This window comes from Hemicordylus capensis, chromosome 7, assembly GCF_027244095.1.
Source record: "Hemicordylus capensis ecotype Gifberg chromosome 7, rHemCap1.1.pri, whole genome shotgun sequence".
Taxonomy (NCBI): domain Eukaryota; kingdom Metazoa; phylum Chordata; class Lepidosauria; order Squamata; family Cordylidae; genus Hemicordylus; species Hemicordylus capensis.
In genome coordinates, this window is record NC_069663.1 from 2,104,035 (window position 1) to 2,121,416 (window position 17,382).

General features: G+C 46.8%; 1 protein-coding gene across 1 annotated transcript in view; it reads right to left on the bottom strand.

Moving 5' to 3' along the window:
* Window positions 1–17,382, bottom strand: part of LOC128332509 (uncharacterized) — a 160,155-nt gene that overhangs the window by 78,225 nt on the left and 64,548 nt on the right. The window lies entirely within an intron of this gene.

Below are 17,382 nucleotides of genomic sequence, written 5' to 3' on the forward strand. Positions count from 1 at the left end.
TTTTGCACCAACTAACCTAATGGCAACTAGGGGCATTGGGATCAGAGGGAGCTAGTCAGGGTCTCCTCACCAGTCTCTGCTTGCCTCTACTCTATGAACCCTGCTTTGACTCCTCAGGTACCTCCTGTGTTGAGTCAATCTTCTTTGTTTCCTCCTAGAGAGATGATAGAGACATATCCCCCTCTCTCTCCCTGATTGATTGATTGATTGATTGATTGATTAAGTGCTGTCAAGTCTGTGTCGACTCTTAGCGACCACATAGATAGATTCTCTCCAGGATGATCTGTCTTCAACTTGGCCTTTAAGGTCTCTCAGTGGTGCATCCATTGCTGTCGTGATCAGGTCCATCCACCTTGCTGCTGGCCACTTTCTTCTCTTGCCTTCAGCTTTCGCCAGCATTATGGACTTCTCAAGGGAGCTGGGTTTTCGCATAATGTGTCCAAAGTATGATAGTTTGAGCCTGGTCATTTCTGCCTTGAGTGAAAATTCTGGATTGGTTTGTTCTGTGATCCATTTGTTTATTTTCCTGGCTGTCCATGGTATCCTCAAAAGTCTTCTCCAGCACCAAAGTTCAAAAGTGTCAATACTTTTTCTATCTTGCTTCTTAAAAATCCAGCTTTTGCATCCACAGAGTGTCACGGGGAAAACAATTGTCCAAACTATTCTAATCTCTGTAGGTATAGACACGTCATGGCATCTAAATATCTTTCCCAAGGCCTTTATTACAACTCTGCCAAGTGCTAGTTGAATAAATGATGATGATGATGATGATGATGATGATGATGATGATGATGATGATGCTTAGTACCGCAAGACCAGGTCTCCTTCTCAAACAACTTCTGGGAATCCAAATTTAAGAAGAATTTAAGAACGCACCTAACTTGGACGCTCTCTGCCCTGAAACTTCCCACGTGGACAGTTTGGTGTATTAGCATCATTTTCGGTATTGTGGGCCGCCTCCCCCTCTTCAGATTGCAAATAAGATTTTATTCATTCATTCATTCATTCATTCATTTGATTTTTATACCACCCTTCCAAAAATGGCTCAGGGTGGTTTACACAGAGGAATAATAAATAAATAAATAAGATGGATCCCTGTCCCCGAAGGGCTCACAATCTAAAAAGAAACATAAGATAGACACCAGCAAAAGTCACTGGAGGGATGCTGTGCTGGGGATGGAGAGGGCCATTTACTCTCCCCCTGCTAAATAAAGAGAATCACCACGGTAAAAGGTGCCTCTTTGCCTGGTTAGCAGGGTATTGCTCATGCTCTTCCCCAGGGGAAAAAACCACACATTTATTCTATGCAGAAACCACATGCTTTTTAAAAAACAAAAACAAGTGTTACCACAAGCAAGCATTGTGTAAGACTATGTGTAAGACAAATCCTATGATATTTATTTAGACTGCCTTCCTGCCTTCCTAATGTCCACCACCCTCTTGCCATTTTAAGCAAATCCAGACTCACAGTTCCATCAAAAATGTCCAGGTTTTCAGTTTTAAACATTTCCCCCCTCCGTTTCAAAACGCTTAGGACTTGACTGTGAATATAGGAACTTAGGAACATCGGAAGCTGCTCTATATTGAGTCAGGCCCTTGGTCCATCTAGCTCAGTATTGTCTACACAGACTGGCATCAGCTTTTCCAAGGTTACAGGCAAGGGTTTCGTATGCTTTGGTAGTTTGTTGGTTCAATAAAAAAATCTTGTCCTAAAAAATAAAATAAAAAATCTTTTCCTGAAATCTTGTGCTAAAAATAAAAAAAAATCTTGTCCTGTCTTGGAGATGCTGCCAGGGAGGGAATGTGGAACCTTCTGCATGCAGTTTTCAAACATGATTCCCTAAAGGAGCATTTTATTGTCCCTTGGACTGTGTTAGGGATGGGGCTGTATTTCAGTGGTAGAGTATCAGCTTAAAGATGCTGAAGGTCCCAGGTTCAATCCCTGGCATCTACAGGGAGAGCTGGGGAAAACTCTTGCCTGAAACTCTGGAGTGCCACTGCCAGACAGAACAGACAATATTGAGATAGATTGGGGTTCCCAACAGGGGGTACTAGTACCCCTAGGGGTACTTCAAAGGCTATCGGAAGAGCCAGCGTGGTGTAGTGGTTAGAGTGCTGGACTAGGACCGGGGAGACTTGAGTTCAAATCCCCATTCAGCCAGGAGACTAGCTGGGTGACTCTGGGCCATTCGCTTCTCCCTCAGCCTAACTTACTTCACAGGGTTGTTGCAAAGAGAAACTTAAGTATGTAGTACACTGCTTTGGGCTCCTTGGAGGAAGAGAAGGATATAAATGTTAATCATCATCATCATCATCATCATTATTATTATTTTTTATTATTATTATTACAAGACAGGTCTCACCAGAGGAGCCAGACAAAGAGTGCCTCTCCCGTCAACAATATGGTGAGACGTAACTTTAATAAATTTATACCGGATTGGTCGTCGCCCGGGTCAACAAGGACCGCGCCAGGTGCTATAGTCCCTGGACATCTGGTGGCAAGTGGGCTACAGGACACAGGATCTTCAGTTGAGCAACCAGGGCTGGAGACAGCAAAGCTACTGGAAGAAACGTCGCTTAACCGAAAAAAATATACAAAAAATGCCAACAAGGAAATAATGATCTGCTATTACAAGTCTAGTCCAACTTGAAGAGGTTATTTAAAAAGAATGTACCAAATTTGGAAAGAGAAGCATCCAGATACAGAAATAATAGAAAAAAGGCTAGCAGACCAGAGAAGATTCAGAATAAGAAATAAAGTATTCACAGGAGTTGAGCTGGAAGAACTGCAAAGAGCAACACAGGCTCAAGATATGGAAGAAGAATTACCACCAACTGAAGCAGTTGCTCAGGCACAGATGGAGGAGGTGTTGGAAATAGAGGATACCACCGTTGCTGAAGTATTTCAAAATCAAAACCAGGCAACCTCCCCTTTGCCTTCACCTCAAAAACCCAAATGCCGTTTAACAGAAAAGCAAGAAGAACTAAAGCAAAAAATAACTGAGCACATGAAGCAAACAACCACCAGGGTTCGACTTCCCGCTCTAAAAACAGTTGCCAAAAAACAACTTGCTCAGGCATTAAAAGATGTCAATGCTGCACTTGCAGAAATAACAACCAAGAATTTGCAAGCAACAAACCAACTCATGAACAGTGCAGCAACAATAACAACACAAGAGCTCGGATAGAAGATCAGTGGACCTGTCAAAAAAGAAAGCAGTACATCACCTAAATGGAAGATTTGATTAGAAAATAAAATCTCCAGGCTTAGATCAGATGCTAGTAAATTGAAAGATATGACAGACAAGAAGCTGAAGAAAGAAAACACCAAACAGTATCTGATCCAAAAATACCACCTAGATTCAAGGAAAATGAGAGAAGTCCTGGAAATAATAAAGCAGCAAATAACAGCAGTATCAAAGAAGATTATCAGATATGAAGCCAGAATTACACAACACAGGCAGAATCTCCAATTCCAGTCGAATCAGAGACGTTTCTACCAAAGCATAGAAGGAGAAACTGCAAGAAATGTAGAAACACCAAATAAAGAAGAAACAGTGCAATTCTGGCGGAAATTATGGGACAATCCAATAGATTATAATAAAAAAGCAGGCTGGATGAAAGAAGTCAAAAATGTAACCAACAAATGCAAGATCTAATAATAACACCAGAATTAATCAGTGAAAAAGCAAAGAAAATTAAAAATTGTACTGCGCCAGGCGACGATGAACTGCATGGCTTCAGGCTTAAACACCTAACAAGCCTTCATAAACAACTATCAAAACAGTTCAATCACATTTTGCAAGGAGGTGATATTGAACAATGGCTAACAACTGGGAAAACTCATCTCATCATGAAAGACCCAGCAAAAGGTGCAGTTCCAAGTAATTATAGACCGATAACCTGCCTGCCAACCATGTTCAAATTATTAACTGGAATAATAGCAGATGAAGTGATGCAACACTTATTAACTAACAAACAGCTTCCAGCTGAACAGAAAGGAAATTGCCCGAACACCAGAAGCACAAAAGACCAGCTGCTGATTAACAAAATGATTTTAGAAAACTGCAAGAGAAGAAAAACCAATCTAAGTGTTGCATGGATTGACTACAAGAAAGCCTTCGATTCATTGCCTCACACATGGATACTAAATTGTTTAGAAACAACTGGTGTCAGCAAAAACATTCAGATATTTATTTAAAAAGCAATGAGCATGTGGAGTACACAGTTAACAATCAATGGTGAGGCACTTGGACAGGTTAGCATTAGAAGAGGCATTTTCCAAGGGGACTCACTATCCCCTCTATTGTTTGTAATCGCCATGACCCCACTTTCACAAATACTAAACAAAACAAGCCTCAGATACCAAACATCTAAAACATCCAGTCAAATCAACCATCTGCTGTACATGGACGATCTGAAGCTGTATGGAAAGTCCCAGTCAGAAATCGAATCACTGCTAAACACTGTCCGTATATTCAGTAGCGATATAGCAATGGAGTTTGGACTAGACAAGTGTGCTGCACTAATAATGAACAGAGGGAAAATAAGAAAAACAGAAGGAATAGAACTGCCCAATAGAAGCAAGATCAAGAACCTGGAAGAGAAAGAACCTTACAAATACTTGGGCATTCTCCAGGCTGATAACATCGCACACGCTGAAGTTAAAAGAAAAATGGGAAGTGAATACATCAGGAGAGTCAGAAAAATCCTCAAGTCCATACTCAATGGCGGGAACATCATACAAGCCATAAACACCTGGGCTATACCTGTTATTAGATACACTGCAGGAATGATAGACTGGACCCATGCAGAGCTAGAGACACTAGATCGTAAGACCAGGAAAATCATGACCATCAATCGTGCTCTGCACCCCCACAGTGATGTAGATAGGCTCTACCTCCCTCGCAGCTCAAGTGGAAGAGGAATGCTCCAAGTCCATCAAACAGTAGAGGAGGAGAAAAGAGACCTTGAAGAATATATAAGGGACAGTGAAGAAGATGTACTTCAAATGGTCAAGAACGCACAACTATTCAACACCAATGAAACAAAACAGGCCTACAAGAAAGAACAAGTCAAGAACCGAGCAGAAAAATGGAGAAATAAGCCCCTGCATGGTCAATATTTACACAATATAAGTGGAAAATCAGACATCACCAAGACCTGGCAATGGCTTAAGAATGGCAACTTGAAGAAAGAAACAGAGGGTTCAATACTGGCTGCACAAGAACAGGCACTAAGAACAAATGCAATAAGAGCCAAAGTCGAAAAATCCACAACAAACAGCAAGTGCCGCCTTTTTAAAGAAGTAGATGAAACAGTGGACCACCTGATCAGCTGTTGTAAGATCGCACAGACTGACTACAAACAAAGGCATGACAAGGTAGCAGGGATGATACACTGGAACATCTGCAAAAAATACAAGCTACCTGTAGCCAAAGATTGGTGGGACCATCAAATTGAAAAAGTTGAAGAAAATGAAGATGTAAAAATATTATGGGACTTCCGACTACAAACAGACAAACATCTGCCACACAATACACCAGATATCACTGTAGTCGAGAAGAAAGAAAAACAAGTGAAAATAATCGACATAGCAATACCAGGGGATAGCAGAATAGAAGAAAAAGAAATAGAAAAAATAAAATAATAAAATACAAAGATCTACAAACTGAAATTGAAAGGCTGTGGCAGAAAAAGACCAAAATAATCCCAGAGGTAATTGGCGCCCTGGGTGCATTTCCAAAAGACCTTGAAGAGCACCTCAACACCATAGGGGCCCCAGAAATCACCATCAGCCAATTACAAAAAGCAGCTTTACTGGGAACAGCCTATATTCTGCGACGATATCTATAACGATTGACAATAAAATTCTGGCATCCCAGGTCCTTGGGAAGGACTCGATGTCTGGATAAAACAAACCAGTCAATAACACCTGTCTGACTGTGTAAACAAGAAATAATAATAATAATAATAATAATAATAATAATAATAATAATAATAATAATAATAATAATAATCCTCTCTAATAAAACGCTTGGTGTCCGTCCGTGGACGGACACCAAGCGTGCGTTCGTGCCTGGCCTGTTCTGGGCATGCCCAGAACAGGGCAAGGGAGGCACGAACGGCAGGACCCGGCGGCCATGTTGGGGCCGGGAGAAGGAGAAGTGGCCGCCGCCTACGCCAGGAGGAGAGTGCGGGAGAGGCGGCGGCGCAGCCGTGGCCACGGCCAGAGGTGGCGGTGGCCGCGACGGGGCAACTGGCGGCGGGAGTGCGGGTGAGGCGGCGGCGGGGCCAGAAGCGGCCGCCGCAAATAAAGGAGAGAGGCGCCGGGGGAAGAGGTGGCGGGGAAGCTGGCTGAGGCGGTGGCGGAGCCGCCGCCGAGGCCTGGCGCCGCCAGTAAAGCCGGGCGGGGGGGAAACCTTGGGGCCCGATCCCACCATTCCCGTCCCCCCGCCAAATTACTAAGGGCCAAATTGGCCCTGAAAAATGCTGCCGCCGAACCGCCCTCCCAGCTGCCCGATCCCACCATTTGTACAGGAAAGAGGAGCTCGCCAGCAGAGCTCCTCTTTCTGCAAAGGCTCTTCTCAAACTGGCGCTTTGAGCGGAAAGGGCCTTTGCAGAAAGAGGAGCTCTGCTGGCGAGCTCCTCTTTCCTGTACAAATGGTGGGATCGGGCAGCTGGGAGGGCGGTTCGGCAGCGGGGCCGAAAGCATTACTAGCGCCCGTTTTTCAACGGGCTAAAATTCACTTGTAATAATAATAATTTCCCTTCTACGGAGTGAAAGCAGCTACTCTGGTGAGAACGCAGGTGGCAGGATGGGAAGGAATGGAGCAGCTCCGTCAAAGTGGCCACTGCAAAATCAGGAGCATAACAAGGTTGGAGTGGGCCCACAGACGAGGTTTTACAATGGGCCCCTCGCTGATTGATTGGTTGGTTGGTTGGTTGACACATTTCACAATATATAGTGCACTCACACTCACATCCCCTATATGTATCACATCCCCCAACCGCCCTGAGCCATTTTGGAAGGGCGGTATATAAATCAAATAAATAATAATAGGAATATGGTGAATATTTATAAAGTTATATTTATATCTATTACTATATAGTTATATTTATATCTATAACTATATATAGTTACAAATATAACTAAATTTATATAGTTATATAGTTCACTGCCAGAACTATGATCTCAGGGAACTAATGGTGAAGTTCCAGATTTGTTTCTGGTTGATTATGCAGCCTTGTTCTATCTATCTATCTATCTATCTATCTATCTATCTATCTATCTATCTATCTATCTATCTATCCATCCATCTATGCAGATAGTCTCCCCCAAGCGCCAGAGCTGTGTGTGTGTTGGGGGGGGGGTGTCTTTTAGCTGGTTTTCTATAGGCTATCGAAGTTACTTCCTTGGAGACAGGGCAAGAAATGTCAAAGAGGGCTCTCACAGATGGAGCGGGCATTGCACAGAATGCTGTTTAATGCAGGGACCAACAACCATCACGTTTGCTGGGAGCATGGGGGGGCGTTGGGGGGGGGGGGTCAGCACAAAAGGAGAATGTCCCATCTGTCCCAATTGAATCCAAGAAGGCTTCCCTCTCGCCATCATCATCGGCTGTCAAAATCGAAGATCCAGCTGGCCACTTGATTCCTTAAGCAAACAGGCAGCCTTCGGATGCTCTTTCTCTCTCCCTCCCTCTTAGGTCCAGAGGCAGGCAGGTTTAGCAGAAAATGGATGGTTGGAGAGAAGCAATGGTTTTTGAGAGATTGGCTGCTGGTTTTTGAACTAACTTAAGTTTCCAAACTGCGTACAAAGGCAGCCCCACGTAGAGCGTATTGCAATAGTCAAGCCTGGAGGTTACCAGCTGATGCACCACTGTTTTGAGATTGTTCTCTTCAAGGAATGGACGCAGCTGGTGAATCAACCAAAGCTGTTGGAAGGCACTCCTGGCCATAGCCTCCACCTGAGATACCAAGGTGAGGCTTGCGTCCAAGGGTACTCCCAAGCTGCATAACTGTTCCTTTTGAGGGAGTGTAACCCTCACCCAGGACAGGAAGATCTAACTCATCCTTCAGATTCTGAGTGCCTACAATGAGCACCTCCGCCCATTACTGCCTGTAGGGAGGCATTTAGGGAATGAATGCCATTTCCTGATGATGGTGGTGGTGGTGGTGATGACAAGGAGAAATAGATGACAAGCATCCTGATAACACCCTGCACCAAATCTGATGATCTCACCCAGCGGTTTCATGTCGATATTAAAAAGCACTGGTGACAGAATGGAGCCTTCTCAACTCCATAGCCAGCTCTAAAGCCAGTTTGAAATGGGTCTAGATAATCCATTTTCTCCAAAACTGTCTGGAGTTGGTAGGCCACCACTCTCTCAGTCACCTTGCCCAACCATGGGAGATTGGAGACTGGCCTGTAACTAGCCATCGCTAAGGGATCCAGGGAAGGTTTCTTAAGAAGTGGTCTATCTATTGCCCCTCCTCCAAACAGGGGGTACTCCCTCAGCGATGCATGAATGATATTAACGAGGACACCGCCAACAATCTCCTTGCTAGATAGAAGCAGCCAAGTTGTAGGAACACAGGAAGCTGCCATATACTGAGTCAGACCATTGGCCCATCCAGCTCAGTACTGTCTACACAGACTGGCAGCGGCATCTCCAAGGTTGTAGTCAGGAATCTCTCAGCCCTATCTTGGAGATGCCAGGGAAGGAACTTGGAACCTAGATGCTCTTCCCAGAGCAGCCCCATCTCCTAAGGGGAATCTCTTACAGTGCTCACACTTCTAGTCTCCCATTCATATGCAACCAGGGTGGACCCTGCTTAGCTAAGGGGACAAGTCATGCTTGCTACCACAAAACTAGCTCTCCTCCTGTTAGTCGGGCAAGGTTCCAGAGAACAGGTGGTAGGCCGCACCGCCCGAAGCAGCTCGTCCACATCCTCAGAAATCACAGATTGAAACTGATCCAGCATAATACTGCAAGAGGGATTGCTGAACACCCCCTTCATAACCCTTGCAGAAATAGTGGAGTCCAAGTCAGCCCAGAATACAGGAGATTTTATCCGCAAAGAACCCATTAAAAGCTTTACAGCAGAACAAATTCTCCGGGGACTGATTCCAAACAGAAAGAGCAGAAATTAAACTCCTCACAACCTGGGATAGCTCTGCTGAACGCAAATCTGCATGCACAATTCATGCAGACCAAAATTGGTTTTTTGCCGCATGCACCGCTATCACATAAACCTTCAAATGGATCCAGTGCTGTGTCCTGTCAAATTTGAGCCAGGTTTTCCTCCACTTGTGTTCCAGTCACACCTACTCTGATGCTTCAGCCCCCGCAACTCCTCTGTATACCAAGGGGCCATTTTTGAAGCAGGTTGGAGGGGACGCTTAGGAGCAATCGTGTCTCTTGCCCTGGTGAGTTCCATATTCCAGGTTCCCACCAGGGCCTCGACAGACTCACTGGCAGCACCAACATTAAAACCCTCCAAGGCTTTTTTGGAATCCTACTGGATCCAGCAGCCTTCTCGGGTGGGCCATCCTAATAGGTCCACCACCCCTGCAGGGGTGGGTTGTGGCTGTGAAGCAGGCAGTGGTCCGTCCATAACAATGGGGAAACCACAGGATCTCCTGACGATGGAGCCCAACAGAAGACCAAATTGAGTGTGTTTCCGGCACCATGAGTTGGTCCTGAAATTAATTGGGATAGGCCCATCGATTTCATGGCCTCTATGAACTCCCAAGCTGCACCAGACAAGCCAGCCCCAAAGTGGATACTGATGTCGCCTAACATCAAAAGTCTGGGAGACTCCAACACCAACTCTGTGACTGGTTCCATCAGCTCAGTTAGGGAGTCCGTTGGGCAGCGGGGTGGACGGTACACCAAGTGTCTATCCCTAGTTCCCAGCCTCAAAAATATACACTTGGTATAAGTCATCTGTCTCACAGAGGCTCTGGTAAGGGAGATGGTATTCTTATGGACCACAGCCACCCCACCCTACCCCACCCCACCCACTTCCCCTAACCTGCTCCCCATCAGAGTAATCTGATTGGAGAAGCTGGGCCCAAACTGGACCCCTTTCCTCCCGCAGCCAAGTCTCAGTTATAGACTTATACAAGCCGGGTCAGCTCCCTGCCTCACCCATGATCAAGTCGTGGATGATTTCGGTCTTCTTCTGAACTGACCTGGCATTGCAGAGGAGCAAGGTCCTGCTCCAGTGAGTGTATGCACACACTCTCTACTGAAGGAGATTCGGGGCAGAAACCCTGTGTGTAAAGCCTCCTCCAAACTCGAGCCCAGACCTCCAGCCCCACCCTAATATAACCTTCTCCTAGACCTCAGTCCCACCCCGAAGGCCCGGCACCAAAAGCTGGCCCCCTTTGGTGGCCAGCTTTGGTGGCCGCCTAGAGGCGGTCTGCCGGCCCTCTGGTAGACCTCCCTCCTTTTTATGCCTCCAAGAGCTCAGCAGCCCCTCCCAGGGGTGCACCAAAGTAATTCAGGTGCCTGGACCACCCAGCCATGAGACACACCTCCCCCCGCACTGTATGAGGCCCCCCAATCTCATTGGGGGGGCGCCCCTCCAAAGCTCCGCTTAAAAAAATACTTGTGGCTGGGGGGGGGAGTGGAGCAGTCCTCCCTCCCCGCTCCTCCGGCGGCAGCCAAGAGAGATGCTGGACCCATCTGTTGGGGCCAGCATCTTTAAGAAACTGCCAGACGCACCCGTGCAGTTTAGAGATCGTTGCAAGCCTAAACGTCACGGGCTTGCGATGATCTCCTCTGAGCAGGCGTGCCTCGCAGTTTCTTAAAGATGCTGGCCCCAACAGATGGGTCCGGCGTCTTTCCTGGACAGAGCAACTGGCCCTATCCAACCCCAGCACGGCACCCCTCCTGACGGCTGCTGCTGGTGTCCACGTTGTGTTCCAGCATTTCCAATCATTTCCTAACCACACCACTCTACCTGATGGATGTCCAGCCTACAGGCAGCAGGCAGGGTGGGAGAGAGAGGAGAAACCTGAGCCGCCTCCTTGGGTGTCCCCCTGACTCATTAGGACGAGCTGCTCCTGATTTATTGTTGAGCCTTAGCTTCTTTCAGGGTGGTGGGAAGGCAGAAGTTGGCCTAGAGAAAGGGAACTGGCGGAAGGGGGAATTACATGTCGACTCTCCTTCCCTTCCACGGCATTGCTTATTCTGTTATGACAAGTACGGTAACTACAGGAAGTCCCTAACTCACCGACAGGCTGTATTGTCTTCCTAAAGTTTGTTTGAAGGTCAGCTGTTTGGAACCCAGGACACATTTCACGTCACAGGGTGTGAGTCATCCCCTTTGCTAAGCAGGGTCCATCTTGGTTGGCATTTGGATGGGTGACAACATGTGAGCCTGGGGCGTAGCTAAGGGAGGTGGGCCCGTGTTTGGCCCTCTCTCTGACGGTGCCTTGGAATGAGGGAAATAATGAAGAAAATAGGGAGGGGTGGAGCTGGGGGGCCTTCAGGAGCTGGGGGGGCTGGCTCCTTTGAACCATCCATCATAGCTACACCCCTGATGTGAGCACTGTCAGCTGTAAGAAATCCTATGAGGATTGGAATTTAGCTCAGTGGCCAGGGCATCCGCTTGGCGCGCTGGAGATCCTAGGTTTAATCCTTGGCAGCATCTCTCGGGGTAGATCTGGGGGAGACTCCTGCCTGAAACCTTGGAGAGCTGCTGCCAGTCAGTGTAGACAATAGTAAACTAGGTGGACCAAAGGTCTGACTCGGTAGGAGGCGGCTTCCTGTGTTCTTATGTAACAGCAGGAAAAACCAAAGCAGAAGAGCAAAACAACAACAACACCCAACCTGATTGCTGTGTAGACTAGGAACAGGGCCAGCAACAAACAGGGCCAGCAACAAACCTGACCAGCAGTATCCACACTGAAGAGACAATTGTGATGCACTGTATGCAGAGCTGTCTTTTGAGGAGACAAACCCAACACAAGCCAGAAGTTGTAGTCGGTCTCGAAATACAAGCAAATTGCATTTAATATTCCCCTCTTTTGCAGTATTTGTTGGACCCCTAAGTACGTTCTCTTCCACTGCGGCTAGGAGGCTTAAAATTAAAAATCCAGCTGCCAGACAACTAGCCAGCCAGCCAGATAGCCACTCTTGCTATCCCTCCGTGGACAGCAGGGTGCCGTTCACGTTTCCAATGCCTTGTTGCGAATTTAATTTCTGCGATATAGAGCTAGGACATTGTATATCCGACGTCAAAAGGTTCCTGGTTTTTTGGGGTGGTTAGTTTCCATGAGACTGCTCCCCCTGCTGTTTACATTCCGAATGCAACTTGCCTGAACGGAGGCGTTTTGCTGATGATGAGCAGCTAGTCTGGAAAGCGCCACGCAGAAGGACATTGCAAGAGTGCGCATCTGGTTTTTGGTTTTGTGAGAGGAAGGGGCATAGGGGATGCAGAAGAAAGTGTCCTGCACAGGATAAAGGATTTAATGTGAGCCAAGAAACTGTTTTAATTGTAAAAGCTCTGTCCTGGAGCACATTATTACTATTACTACTAGTACTACTACTACTACTACTAGTATAAAAGGCATGCTTTGGGGCAGAATGCCCCATGCACCTAGGGGCAGAACATGGAACATAGGAAGCTGCTTTATACCAAGTCAGACCCTTGGTCCATCTAGCTCAGTACTGTCAACACTGACTGGCGGCGGCTCTTTGAGGTTGCAGGCAGGAATCTGTCTCTCCCAGCCCGACCTGGAGATGCTGCCAGGGATGGAACTTGGGACCATCTGCATACAAAGCAGATGCTCTATCTCTGGATCTTTCACACCTCCTTCCCCTCAAAAGGCAGCTATGTTCTCTGTGCTAAGCTATGGTCCTGTCTCCAAAAGGACTTCCAGAAAGGCTTGACCTGCTTTATCACCTCTCTGTTCAGTAGTTAAATCTGGCTGGACTCCCCACAGTTGCACCACCTCTCTCTCTCTCTCTCTCTCTCTCTCTCTCACACACACACACACACACACACACACACACTCCCAACAACATGTTAAACACTGCTTCATGAATTACTTTGCAACCATGGTGTGAAGTACACAGCTGAAGCGCTCTCTGAACAATCAAACAACTGATAAAGTACCATTGATGGACTTTACACAGAGCCAAATGACAGGTCCCTGTCCCAAGGAGCATGCAATCTCGATTTTTAGCTGAGAAAGACAGCAGAGGGAAGGAGGGAAGAAAGAAAAGAGGCAGGCAAGAGCAACACGGTGAATCTGTATGAATGCCTTTCCACTTGGCAAGGCAAAATTTCAGCATAAATAATGTGTGCAAATAAAGGTAGATAAATACGGGGCTTTCATGATGAAGATACCTTTTCCCCCCAGGGAAGCTGGAAAAGCTTTTGAATAGGAAATCATCAAGCCTCTCTCCTCCTTTTTGGATGGAATGCCAGACTCCGGTTGCTTTCTAGCTGCTCTCCTTTCCGCTGCAGGGGTTTCTGCCCTCCTTAAGGAACTGGGCACTGGGGAACGGGTTTCTCATCCTTATTGGCTCTGCTAGGGCTACCATCACCCTGTGACTGGCCAAAGTCAGTCTACCAAAGTCAGTCTACCAGTCTAGTCCAAAGTCAGTCTACCATCACCCTGTGACTGGCCAAAGATAGTGACTGGCCAAAGTTCAGCCACTCCTCAGCAGAAATGTCCCATCCTCTCCTGGAACAGGCTTGCTGGAAACCCTCCTTGCCACATCCCCTGCTACTGTGGGCAGCCTCGGATCTGTCTCGTCCTCTCGACTTGCAGTTTCCTTCTGGCTGCAAGAACTGAAGACTCTTTGCAAGCCAGGGCAAGGAAGTCACCTGTACATCTGCTTCTCTCTGCCTCGTGCACAAACCAGGTCTGCTAAGAAATAAGGCCAGCCTCTTCTCCTGTGGTGGCTTTGCTGTGTGTCTTTGCTAAGACTTTGTGGTGGGGTTAAAACTGTCGCAATGCTCTCATCTAGACAACACAAGGCTGGGAGATAGGAACAGAGGAAGCTGCCTTCTACCGAGTCAGACCCTTGGTCCCTCTAGCTCAGTATTGCCTACACAGACTGGCAGCAGCTTCTCCAAGGTTGCAGGCAGGAGTCTCTCCCAGCCCGATCACATGTAGTCGGGGAGAGACTACATGTAGTCTTCCTTCCAAATGCAAACCAGGGTGGACCCTGCTTATCAAAGGGAACAATTTGTGCTTGCTACCACAAAACCAGCTCTCCTCCTCCTCCTGTATTGTAGCTGTTTTGTGCCAGCAGCAGGGGGGCGGGGTGGGGGAAATAAGGTATGTAACCGTGGTTAAGGAACCAACTCCCCTCCTTAGAACGTTGATTCCTATTGAAAAATGGGTTCTGAGTTAAGACGTTCTGTGACTGAAGACATAGTTTTCAGGAAGCAATTGTGTCATAAGTCTGAGGACTTCCTGTAGCACATTGCATAGCCTTCACAAGCTGCAACTGTGTGCACTCCCAACTTAGGAGAAGAAACCCAATGGAACAGGAGGTCTCTCAAACTGGGGTCCCTAGATGTTGTTGGACAACAGCTCCCATAATCCCCTGCAACAATGGCTCCTGCTAAATTCAGCGGTGGAGCCTCCTCTCAGATGTCAGTGTGAGTGCCACTCAAAATCACGTTGTCTGCACTTTGGCACCTGGGCCAAAGTTTGCCTGCCCTTGGTCCATTGGAATAAGAAATGGAGTGATAATAGGTTCATTCACACATTATGTTCAACACTGTAGAACGTGTGTACAGTGTACACAGGTACAGATCTGTACACAGGTATAGTCATTCACATGTTATGTTGATTGCAGGTACAGCAGTATACTTCCAATCTGTACCCTGCATTTGAAGGGCCTGCATTCAGGTTCACTTTAAAAATGAACTCAGGTATAGCCATTCACACAAACACATGTACGAGTGTACAGACATCTATCTGTACACTCATGCAGCATAGTGTCTGAATTGGGCTGTTTGACCCTATTCCTTTTCTCTCTCTTGTATAATGGTGTGTGTATGTGTGTATATAAAAAGTATGATAAAAATATCTGTAACACACTTTGCTTGCCAGATCCTAAGCATATTCCTAAGCAGGATCCTAAGCATATTGAAAAGCTTTCTCAGCTTTTTAAAAAATGTCTGTTTTAATTTTATGGTTGATTTTAAACTGTTGATTTGTTTTAACTTTTATATGTGCTTTAATTGTTTTATGTTAACCTCCCAGAGACAAATGTTTGGTGAATAAACATAAATAATAGCAATAGCAATAGCAATAGCAATAGCACTTACATTTATATACCGCTCTATAGCTGGAAGCTCTCTAAGCGGTTTACAATAATTTAGCATATTGCCCCCCAACATTCTGGCTACTCATAAACATAAACATAAATAAATAAATATTTGATCAGAAGTAAGAGTCATGGAGTTTGATGGAACATGATTCCCTAGAAAGAGTGCACAGGAGTGCAGTAGGGATGGACCCGGACCGGTCCGGAAGCCATTGAAAAGGCCTCCGGACCGATCCGGACCAGTCCAGACCAGTCCGGACCTGGGTGGTTTGGATTGGGGGGGGTCGCTTTAAGAGCGGCGGGAGGATTTACTTACCCCTCCCACCCCTTTCCCGCTTGCCGCTGTAAACATACGAGTAATTGGGCCGCCCCTTCCCCGACGTTACTTGCAAAACCTCCCAGGAGTGCACTCCGCACGCACGTCACAGAGACGAGCGCGCGCTTAACGTCACTGTGACGTGCGCGCAGGCGTGCAATGCACTCCTGGGAGGTTTTGCAAGTAACGTCGGGGAAGGGGCGGCAGGGAGGTATCCTGCCGCCCCAATTACTCGTATGTTTACGGTGGCAAGCGGGAAAGCGGCGGGAGGGGTAAGTAAACCCTCCCACCGCTCTTAAAGCAACCCCACCCCACCCCAGTGCCAGACCGCAGTTGGCGGTTCCGTGCACACCCCTAGAGTGCAGTAACCTCTGGCAGGCATCAAAAGAAACTTCACAAATAGTAACCCAATAAAGCCCATTACTGTCAGTAGGACAAATGACCAGGCTTGGTTAAATGGCAAAAGCCGGGGACTCAGGCTAGCAGCAGGACTAATCACTAAGGCATTTCAGCTCTTGGAAGAGAATTTTAGCCATACAGTCAACATAATTCTCCGCCTTGGGCAGCAACTGCTTCAGTCACCCACCTGTTTGTCAGCTAATAACCCGATGGCCATAGAATTAAACAATGGAAGGAAGGCCCTACCTAATACCGACCTGGTAGCAAAATATCGATCAAAGCAGAGAGAAAGAACAGCCAACGGATTGAGAATGTCTGTTCAGATTTCATTTTGCATGCCAGCCTGCACTGATTTTTTTTTTTTTTTAGGGGGGTGCAAGTGATGTCCCCACCACTATGCATGCAAATGCACCTCCAAAGCTTACATTTCTAGTTCTTGCTGATTGATAAGTGCCGTCAAGTCGGTGTCGACTCTTAGCAACCACATAGATAGATTCTTTCCAGGATAATCTGCCTTCAACTTGGCCTTTTAGGTCTCTCAGTGGTGCATTCACTGCTGTCGTAATCACAGGGTTGTAACTTTAATAGGGCAGGGGGAGACAGTGTTTGGGGCCCCACTGCCTTGGGGACCCCCTCCCCCAGAGGCAAGTCACATGACTGGGAAATGCATTAAATGACTTGCATCATCCACCATTTACAAAACCTTTTAAAATATAATTTAGGATGATGTTCTATAGTGGCACATAGGAGAGAGAGAGAGAGAGAGAGAGAGAGATGCTTTTTGTTACCACTGTTCAGCTTCTTTTAAGATTTCTTTACTTCATGAGCTGAGCTTCAGTGAGGGGGGGGCATTTTAAAATCTTGTCTCTGGGCCCACTCCAACCTTGCTATGCCCCTGCGAAATCGAGTCCATCCACCTTGCTGCTGTTCGTCCTCTTAGTTCTTTCCGGTATGTATGTATTTAAGCGAGCATGGGGGGTACATCAAGATGAACCAGTCTGAATCCTGCAACTGGAACTTGGGACCATCAATCCCTTTTAAAGGATCAAGCCAGGAGTGTATAGAAATCCAAAGGGTCACTCACCACGCTGCTGAAAATATTGGAGAGTCTGTGTGGCTTAGTGGCTTGGACGGGGCGGCCCCACCATGAAGCAAGGTGACGTAGTCATCTCAGGGAGCAGATTGTTGGGGCAATTGCTGTAGCTTAGCGGTAGAGCATTGGATTTACATGCAGAAGGTCCCAGGTTCAACCCACGGCATCTTCAGGTAACGCTTGGAAAGACTTCTGCCTGAATCCCTGGAGAACTGCTGCCAGCCAGTGTTGAGCTAGATGGGCCAATGGCCTGATTTGGTAGAAGG